At 35.0% G+C, this 10,280-nt stretch overlaps 1 pseudogene; it reads left to right on the top strand.

Moving 5' to 3' along the window:
• LOC120597840 (importin subunit alpha-1-like) overlaps positions 1 to 8,852 on the top strand; it is a 148,330-nt pseudogene extending 139,478 nt beyond the window's left edge.
• Positions 8,853 to 10,280: the final 1,428 nt, after the last annotated feature.

Below are 10,280 nucleotides of genomic sequence, written 5' to 3' on the forward strand. Positions count from 1 at the left end.
ATTTTGGCTATACCAGTTACTAACTTTGTGATACTGGGCAAGTTACCTAATCTTGCTAGAGCATGTGTATTCTCATCTGTAACTTAAGTGGAATTGATAATGCCTACTTCTCTGGGATGTTGTGAGAATTGAGAGTGCAGATATAGTGCCTAGCACAAAGCTTTGCTCTTTACAAGTGCCTAATAATGTCAGATGTTACAGAACTGGAAAGAAAGTATTTGATTTTAATCTTATTTTCTTTATTTGTAAAATGGTGACAATAATATATATTGCATAAGGTTATCATAAGGTTTAAATGATGACATGTGTAAGTACTTATATACTAAATGCCATATAAATATAAGATGTATTTATCATCATTATAGATTTTGAGAACTGGTAGAGAAAATGGGTAAATAAGAGAGAATATAAAAAATTAGACAGCAGGAAAGTTGGGAACAAACCTGTGAACTGGTTTGCACATTAGAAGTGAAAGAATAGAATTAAAACTGCCACGCTAACCAAATCAAACCAAATCCAAACCCAAATCCCAAATCCGAATGTAACCAAAGTATATCAACAAACAAGATCAAACAAAAAACAAAAACAAAAACAAAAAAACGAACAAGCAAAACAAAACCAGTCTGCTAGTGTGCGAGGGGCACATTAAGTTGCTTCTCTCCATCTTAAGAATATCTTCATTACTGCTTTCTTCTCTGGAGAACCTGCTGGTCAGTGCTTCTGTGTCTGAGATAACTGTGAGAAGAATGTTGTGAATATAGAGGGAACCCAGTTACTGTAGAACATCTCATAGACCTTCATGTTTTAGTCCCAGAGTCCCTCCTCTGGCCAAGCCCGGCTCCTCCTGACCAGGCAGGCTCTGCATATCTCCTTTTTCTTTCTCTTATAACTTTGAATACCAGGAGCAGGTCTTACTCCCTCTTTACTTTTCTACTTTGCCAGAACACAGGAAACAAGTTTTTTTATTTTAAGAATTTTCATGCTGATAAATATGTAGCAATAAAAAGGGGATATTACAAATGAGAAACAGCAACCATGGAAATATTACAAAGCTTATGACAGTATTTTAGTGGTTCCACTAGTAATAATAATGCCAATATTTCCATTAAATTGTAAAGTACAAATGGAACTAAAGAGTTAAATTCAAGTCAGGCTCACTAAAGTCTTTCTCTTAAGAAAGAAAAGAAAGTTAATATTCTCTCTTGTATGCTACATACCTTAGCATATGAGACCTCACAGGCATGCGTGCATATATGTGAATCTTTTTCCCCACTCTATCATGGCCGGGCAAATGTTACTTTGGTCTCTCTTAAAAACAGAGATGGTTTAACATACTTAAATTGATTCATGCGATATACCACATAAACAAAATAAAAAATTAAAAAACCCATATGATCCTATCAATAGATGCAGAAAAAGCATTTGAAAAGATATAGCATTCATTTATGACTAAAACAATTGATAAAATGGGTATATAAAGGAAGTACTTCAAAATACTAAAAGCCGTATACGATACACCCTCAGCTAACATCATACTTAATAGTGAAAAATTAAAACCTATCCGCTAAGATCAGGAATAAGACAAAGCTGTCCCCTATTACCACTGTTATCCAATAAAGTGTTGGAGGTCCTAGCTAGAGCAATCAGGCAAGAGAAAGAAATGAAAGGCATACAAATTGAGAATGAAGAAGTCAAATTGTCACTTTTTGCAGATAAAATAATTTTTTATATTTAGGGAAAACCTAAAGTCTCCATTAAAAAACTATTAGAAACAATAAACAAATACAGTAAAGTTTTAGGATACAAAATCAATATACAAAAATCCGTAGCATTCCTATACGCTAACAATAAATTTTCAGAAAAAGATATGAAAAAAAATCCTTTTTCAATTGCAACAAAAATGATAAAGTACTTAGGAATAAATTTAACAAAGCGTGAAGGACCTATACACTGAAATCTCTGAGACGTTTTTAAAAAAAAAAATTGAAGAAGACACAAAGAAATGAAAAGATATTTCATGTTCATGGATTGGAAGAGTCAACATTGTTAAAATGACCTTATTACCGAAAGCAATATACAGATTTAATGCAATCCCCATCAAAATCCCAATGGCATTTTTTAAAGACACAGAACAAAAAATCATTAGATTTGTATGCAAGCACAAAATACTATGAGTAACCAAAGCAATCCTGAAGAACAAGGCTGGAAGTATCACTCTGCCTGACTTCAAATTATTCTACAAAGTGACAATAATCAAAATAGCATGATATTGGCAGAAAAACAGACACACAGACCAATGGAACAGAATCGAGAGCCCAGAGATAAACCCCTGTATATATAGGCAAATAATTTTTGACAAAGGAGCCAAAAAACATTCACTGGGGAAAGGAAAGCCTCTTCAATAAATGATTCTGGGAAAACTGGAAAGCCACATGCAAAAAATAAAAATAAAAATAAAAATAAAACGAGACTGCTGTCAGCATATACAAAAATTAACTCAAAATGGATCAAAGACCTGAATATAAAACCTGAAACAATAAATTGTATAGAAGAAAACATAGGAACTAAAATCAAGGACCTTGGACTTAAAGAGGATTTTATGAATTTGACCTCAAAGGTATGGGAAGTAAAAGCAAAAATAATGAATGGGGCTGTATCAAACTAAAAAGCTTCTGCACAGAACAAAAAACCATCAGCAAGGCAAAGAGGCAACAAACTGAATGGGAAAAGATATTTGCAAACAATGCCTCTGATAAGAGCCTAATATCCAAAATATACAGAGAACTTATACAACTCAACAGTAATAAAACAAATTAAATTAAAAAACTGGGCAGAGGATCTGAACAGACTCTTCTGAGAAGACATACAAGTGGCCGACAGACATATTTGAAGGTGCTCAATTTCACTAGCTATTAGGGGAACACAAATCAAAACCACAATGAGATACTACATCACACCTATTAGAATGGCTATCATCAACTGGACAAGTAATAACAAATGTTAGAGAGGTTGTGGGAGAAAAAGGAACCCTCATACTCTGCTGATGAGACTGCAAATTAGTACAGCCACTATGGAAAACAGTATGGAGGTTTCTCAAAAAATAAGAATAGAATTATCATATGACCTAGCAATCCCTCCTCTGGGTTTTTACCCCAACGTTTTGAAAAATTTACCTGTAAAGATATATGCAACCTGATGTTCAGAGCAGCATTATTCATGATGGCCAAGACATGGAAATAACTGAAGTGTCCTTTGGTAGATGATTGAATAAAGAAGATGTGCTACATATATACAGTGGAATATTACTTAGCCATAAGAAAAGATGAAATACTGCCATTTGCAGCAACATGGATGGATCTTGAGATTTTCATGCTAAGTGAAATAAGTCAGACAGAAAAAGTTGAGAACCATATGCTTTCACTTACATGTGGGATATAAAACTGAAAGCAAAAAACAAAGCTGACAAAGAAACAGAGATTCTTAGACATGGATAACAGTTTAGTGGTAACCAGAGGGAATAGGGGGAGGGGAGAGGTAGATTAGGGTAAAGGGGTCAAATATATGGTGATGGAAGGAAATTTAACTTTGGGTGATGAACACACAATGCAATATACATATGATGTGTTATTGAATTATACACTTGCAACCTATATAATTTTATTTACCAGTCACCCCAATAAATTTAATTGAAAATATTCAACATAATAAAATAAAATCATTTCTTTCCTCTGTCATGCACGCAAATCTGTAAAGAAATCCAAAGGAATGTTTGCATGAATAGAGAAATTCATGAGAGCTGGTGTGAAGAAAACTATCAGGAAGGTTGGGGTAGCTTTTCAGAATCAATAAGGACATGAATGATGAATTAGTCACTATAAATTAGCCTAGGCTCACAGATCAGGTTTCAAGTAAATCAAGATCACACAAGTCAGAAATTTAATAACATGTAAAACATGGCCCACAATGACAGTTCATATAGTATTTATTAAGACTTCTGATTTTCAATGCTTTATAAATATAAAGGTTTAGAGGGGCTGGGTAAAGACTTTTGGACCTGTAGGAATTTTTGTGGCATGGAAATTTCTGGACTAATTCATATGTTTTTTTATTGTGTCGTTCTCTCTGGAATATTGTGATATTTGCATAGATATTGTTTCTCCTTATATTTGTGGATGCTTGTGAGCCTGAGAAGCAAGTCGCTTGTCTAGGTGCCCATCATAGTATATAATTGTCATTCCAGAAATCTTGAGAGCTCTCTAAATGCCTCTGTCTTTCAAAATGGCAGGGCCCTCTGTGGGAGCTTAACTGAACCACATACAGGACTAAAGATAGCTATATGATGCTTAAATTTAAATATAGATATTATGGACTACATTCTTTTTTATTAATCCTCAACATTATGTTCCCTAAATTCCCAGGGGAGCCGAACACATAACTCACAGGATCAGACACTGTTTTAAAAGATAAGGGTAAAGAGAAGATATCTACATACTGAAGAATAGAGCTATGAAAGAAGAATTGGAATGAGGGAAGGAACAGTGCACCTTTATTTTCCTCTGTGTTTTTGTTAGCAACAAGTTGACACATTAGTTTGAAAAAGAACAAATTAGACAAAAAGATATGGTGTTAGATATAAATTAAAAGTTGTTTCTATATATTGCAAGTATTTCTCTCTTACAAAGAGGATGGTAGATTATTTTTTTAAAATCACAATTTGAAGTTTGACATTTGTGTCTCCTAATTCTCAGGTCATTTATTATGACTTTTCTTTATTAAGGTGTTAGAATAATTCTCTGAAGGATGGTGATAATGCGATGCTTTCTAAGCCTCTGGGTACCAGGCAGAGTTTGGAGTGATTTAGGGGCAACCAGACAATGCTTCATTACCCAGGAAACTGACCCTTCTCCCATCTCCTGTAAATGAGATCTGAAAACTTTCTCCATCCTATTATCTTGTCAGTTCCTAGCATTGGTTTCTAACAAGAGAGTTGAAATGCAATATAGCTTTGCCTGGAAAAAAAAGTACTTAGAATTTAGTGGACTGTAACTGGGCTGCAAATACAAATGGGTAATATTTAGCTTGTAATACAATTTTCTTCATGCAGATTGCAATGTTTGCATCTGGTAATGAAGTCCATGTTTCTTTGTATCAGTGGTTTTCAAATGGAAAACATTGGAGAATAGCAAGATAGACTTAAAGGGATATCTCATGTATACCCATGCATGAACACTGACCCTTTACAGAGTGAAGCTGAATATGAACATAGGAATTCACAGAATTTTCTCCCATTAAAATCAACCTTATTTTGTCACTTGCATATATTCAATGTACAGTACTATTTTAAAGCTGTATTCTCAAATTCTTGTTGTTTTCAGTCATAAATTTCATTCATGCATTCAAAGAAAAAAAATTTTGGAATCGTAGGTGAGTGGGTAGCATAGTTCTTTTTATAAAGAAAGAAAAAAGAAAAGGAAAAGATTGCACATACATTTCTCATAAACAGATCTGGTTAGACTTTCGGTTGCAAAGAACTCAGCCTGAATAAAACTGGTGCCTATTGCAGGGCTATGTATGAATTGAAACTGAGACTAGATGATTGAGCGGAAGTAAAACAACTCTAGTTTCCAGCTTCTTTCTCCATCTGTCTCAGGTTCTTTCTCAGCATTTCTCTCATGGCATCTCTATATCATTCTGCATCACAAGAAAGGTATCTGAGCCATTTTTTTCTCTATTAACTTCCTCTGCTTACTTAGAGCTTTAGCCCCGTTATAATTTTGTTTGGTATGGGACCTGTTGTAATCATCCTCCTTGACTCTTTTCAGCTTCAGCTCTCAGGCTTCATTGTTCAGTCTCCTTGTGTTTTTGCATTTAGGTTCATAAAAGTAAGAATCTTATTGTCCTAGCTCACTTCTGCATACCATATCATGCCGTAAGTTACTGGCTATCCAATAAATGGTATGATAGATGGCAAAAAAGAGCCACAATTCCCTGTAACCACACACTTTTGATTTGGTAGCTCCCTCCATCAAGTGATGGAGTCTCTCTATCCTTGAATCTGGACTGGCTTTGTGACTTTTTGTAGCCAGTAGAATGAAGCAGAAGTGATATACAATTGTACTATTGCTCTTCTAGAGGTCTTGAGCATTTCCTGTATTGCTCTTGGGAAACTGCCATATGAATATGCTTGGCTAGGCTGCTAGAGCCTGAGAGACTAAGTGAACAGAGATAAACTATCTTAGACTAGCCAGCAACCAGCCTGCTGGAATAGACTTCCTGATCTGACTAATCTAGGCCAGACTTGGGTGATCTTGGCTGGACTCCCTCATGCATTTGCAGTCAACTGCCAGCTGGCTGGTTGCTGGCTAGTCTAAGATAGTTCATTGTGGAAGAGAATATGGTACATTTAAAGGGCTGAAAAGGTCAGTGTGAGTGTGACTGGAATATAGACAGAGAGGGTAACTGTGAGAAGATGCAGGAGAAGAGATGTGTAGAAACTTCAAAGCATGGGGCCTTGTAGTCTGTGTTATACATTTTGGAAACATGGAACGCTATTGAAGTGGCTGGAGGAAGAGGGGAAGCATGGGCATGTGATCGGTTTTGTGTTTTGGAAAGATCACGCTGTATGCAGTGTTGATAAATGATCGAATTGAATTCAAGCTGAGTGAATGTAAAGAGATCAGCTAATAGATTGTGTTGTGATGGTTAGAAATGGTAGTAGCTGGAATTAAAAGAGCAGCTGAAAGGAGAGGGCAGATTTGAGATATGCTTAGGAATTAAGACCAATAGGGGAAGACCAAGATGCTTAGAAGATAAGACCATAGAGTTTGGATATGAAGGTTGAGATAGGGAGTTATTAACAGAGACTTCTAGATTTCTGGTTTTGACAAGGAAATAAATGATAGTGCTACTCACTGAGCTTATGAAATCTGGAAAAGGAATAGTTTTGAGGAGAGAAATCATGAGATCTATAGACATGTTGAGTTCAAGGTGCATTGTGGTCTCCAAATGGAAATGTTGATTATGAGACTGGATATATGAATTAGAGGAGAAATCTAGGATATAGATACAAATTTAGTAAATATTGGCATTGAGTTGGCAATTGAAATTGTAGAAGTGGAGAGAATTTGGGGCAGACATTGTAGATAGTTCATAGGCCTATCATAGTCTGTCAGTCTAAGATAACATTAAAAATAAAAATTGAACTAACATGTAAAAATAAGAATATTTCACATAAATATTTGAATTTCCAACTTCTCTGAAACTTTGAAACTTTGACAACTTTGGGTTCCCATTCCAGCATGGTAAAAACTCCCTGAAACAGGGTTGTAGTCACAGTCTAAATGAATCATGAGCTTTCTAGTGTGAAACCCTTTCCCTTGACACATTTTATTTATTTTTGTCTCCTCTTTGACTACTGTAGAGTTTGTATACACAGGACTGAGCCTTAAGAAACTTCAACATGTAATAGTACAAAAGAAAAAGACAAATTTGCCAAGAAAGTTGAAAAGAATGAGCTATAGAGATAAGACAGTTTGGCAGTGATGTGAAGGAATTATTTGCAGAAGAGGAGAGTGACTTTGGAAAGCCAGCTCCAAGCTACTCAAGCTACAAGAAAACTGCTTTCTAGGGAAAATCAGCCACCCATGGACAACATAATCTGGGCTAGTTTGATTCCAAAATTTGTGTCCTTCTTGGGCAGAACTGATTGTAGTACCATTCAGTTTGAATCTGCTTGGGCCTTCACTAACATGACGACTTCCAGAACATCAGAACAGACCAAGGCTGTAGTAGATGGGGGTGCTATCCCAGCATCCATTTCCCTATTGGCATGGCCCCATGCTCACATCAGTGAACAAGCCATATGGGCTCTAGGAAACACTGCAGGTGATGGGTTAATTTTCTGAGTTGGCTATCAAGTATGGTGCAGCTGACTCACTGTTGGCTCTTCTTGTGGTTCCTAATATGTCATCTTTAGCATGTGGTTACTTATGTAATGTTACCTGGACACTTTCAAACCTTTGTCTCAACAAGAATCCTGCACTCCTATTTGGTGCTGATGAGCAAATTCTTCCTACTTTAGTTTGTCTCCTGCATCATGATTAACCGGAAGTAGCAGAGAGCTGCTGGACCATTTCCTACCGACTGATGGTCTAAATGAAGAGATGGAAATGGTCATGAAAATAGAAGTTGTGCCCCAATTTGTGAAGCTCCTAGGAGCTACTGAATTGCCAATTGTGACTCCTACACTAAGAACCATAGGAAATATTGTCACTGAAATAGATGAACAGATGCAGATTGTAATAGATGCAGGGGCACTTGCAGTCTTTCCCAGCATCCTAATGAATTCCAAAACTAATATTCAGATGTAAGCTACATGAATAATATCAAACATCCCAGCTGGCTGCCAGGACCAGATACAGCAACTTGTAAATTATGGATTAGTCCTAGTCCTCATTGGTATTTTCTCTCAGGTAGACTTTAAGACACAAAAAGAAGTCATATGGGCTGTGACCAAGTACACATGTGATGGGACAGTTGAACAGATCATATTCCTCATTCATTGTGGCATAATAGAACCATTAATGAACCCATTAACTTTAAAAGCTACCAAAATTATTCTGGTTATTCTGTATGTTATTTCAAATATCTTTTAGGCTGCTGAGAAACGAGGTGAAACTGAGAAATTTAGTATAATATTTGAAGAATGTGGAGGTTTGAACAAAATTGAAGCTCTATAAAACCATGAAAATAAGTCTATGTGTAAAACTTCATTAAACTTGAGTGAGAAATATTTCTCTGTAAAAGAAGATCAAGATGTGCCAGAAACTACCTCTGAAGGCTATACATTCTAAGATCAGGATGGCACTCCTTGGACCTTTAATTTTTAGGTTATACAGCTGAAGTATAAAGTTGTTTGTTGTGTACTAGGTTTGATATAAGTTTGTCTTACTATTTCTCTACTAAGAACTCTTTTTAAATATAGTTTGTTATTATAGCACTTTTTACAATGAAATTATACTTGAACAGTTCCTATCAATGGGTTTCTTATTTCTATGTGGAATTTCATATCTTGCAGTGTCCTGTAAATAAAAATTAAATTCCACCCTAAAAAAAAAGAAACCATACTCATTAGCAGTCATTCTTCATTCTCCTCTCCCACAGTGCCTGACAACCACTGATCTACTTTTTGTCTCTATAGGCTTGCCTATTCTGAACATTTAATGTAAATGGAATGATACAATATATGGCCTTTTGTGTTCGGCTTCTTTCAGTGAGAATTATTTTTTAAATATTTATTCATGTTGTAGTATGAATCAGTACTCCATTCTTTTTTTTTTTTTTGAGTGAATAATATTCTGTAGGATGAATGTACCACATTTTGTTTATTCATTCATTAGTTGATGGACATTTTAGTTGTTTCTGCTTCTTGCCTATTGTGAATAATGCTGCTGTGAACATCTCTGTACAAGTCTTTGTGTGGACATGTTGGTTTTATTTCTTCTGGGTAAATACCAAAGAGTGGACTTGTATCATATGGTAATTCTATGTTTAATATTTTGAGGAACTATCACACTCTTTTTCAACGTGGCTGTATCATTTAACATTTCTACCAGTAATGTACAAGTGTGCCAGTTTCTCCTTCTCCTCATTAATACTTGTTATAGTTTTTTATTTTTTATTTTATTTTATTTTTTTATAACCATACTATTGTATGTGAAGTGGTATCTCATTTTGGGTTTGATTTGCATTTCCCTAATGATGAATGACCTTAAAATCTTTACATACTTATTGGCCTTTCGTATATCTTCTTTGGAAAAATGTTATTTAACTCTTTTGCCCATTTTAGAGGGTTATTTTTCTTTTTCTTATTGACTTGTGAGAATTCTTCATATATTCTGGAATAAAACTTTTGTTGGATATTTGACTTGCAAAGATTTTATCCCATTCTATGGGTCATCTTTTTACTTCCTTAATGGTATCATTCAAAGTATAAAAGTTTTTAATTTTGATGTTTAATTTGTCTGTTTTTCTTTTGCTCACTGGAATATCTAAGAAACCATTGTCTAACCCAAGATTATAAAGTTTTACTCTAAAATTTTCTTCTAAGTGTTTTAGCTCTGACATTTAGGTCTGCAATTCATTTTTAGTTAACTTTTTGTATGTGGTGTGAGTTAAGGGTCCAAACAATGTATTTATTTATTGTTTTACATGTGTATGTCCAATTGTTTCGGTATTATGTGTTGTAAAGACTATCTTCTTCCCATTGAATTTTCTTGGCA

Source organism: Pteropus medius, unplaced genomic scaffold (assembly GCF_902729225.1).
Source record: "Pteropus medius unplaced genomic scaffold, Ma_sr-lr_union100, whole genome shotgun sequence".
NCBI lineage: Eukaryota > Metazoa > Chordata > Mammalia > Chiroptera > Pteropodidae > Pteropus > Pteropus medius.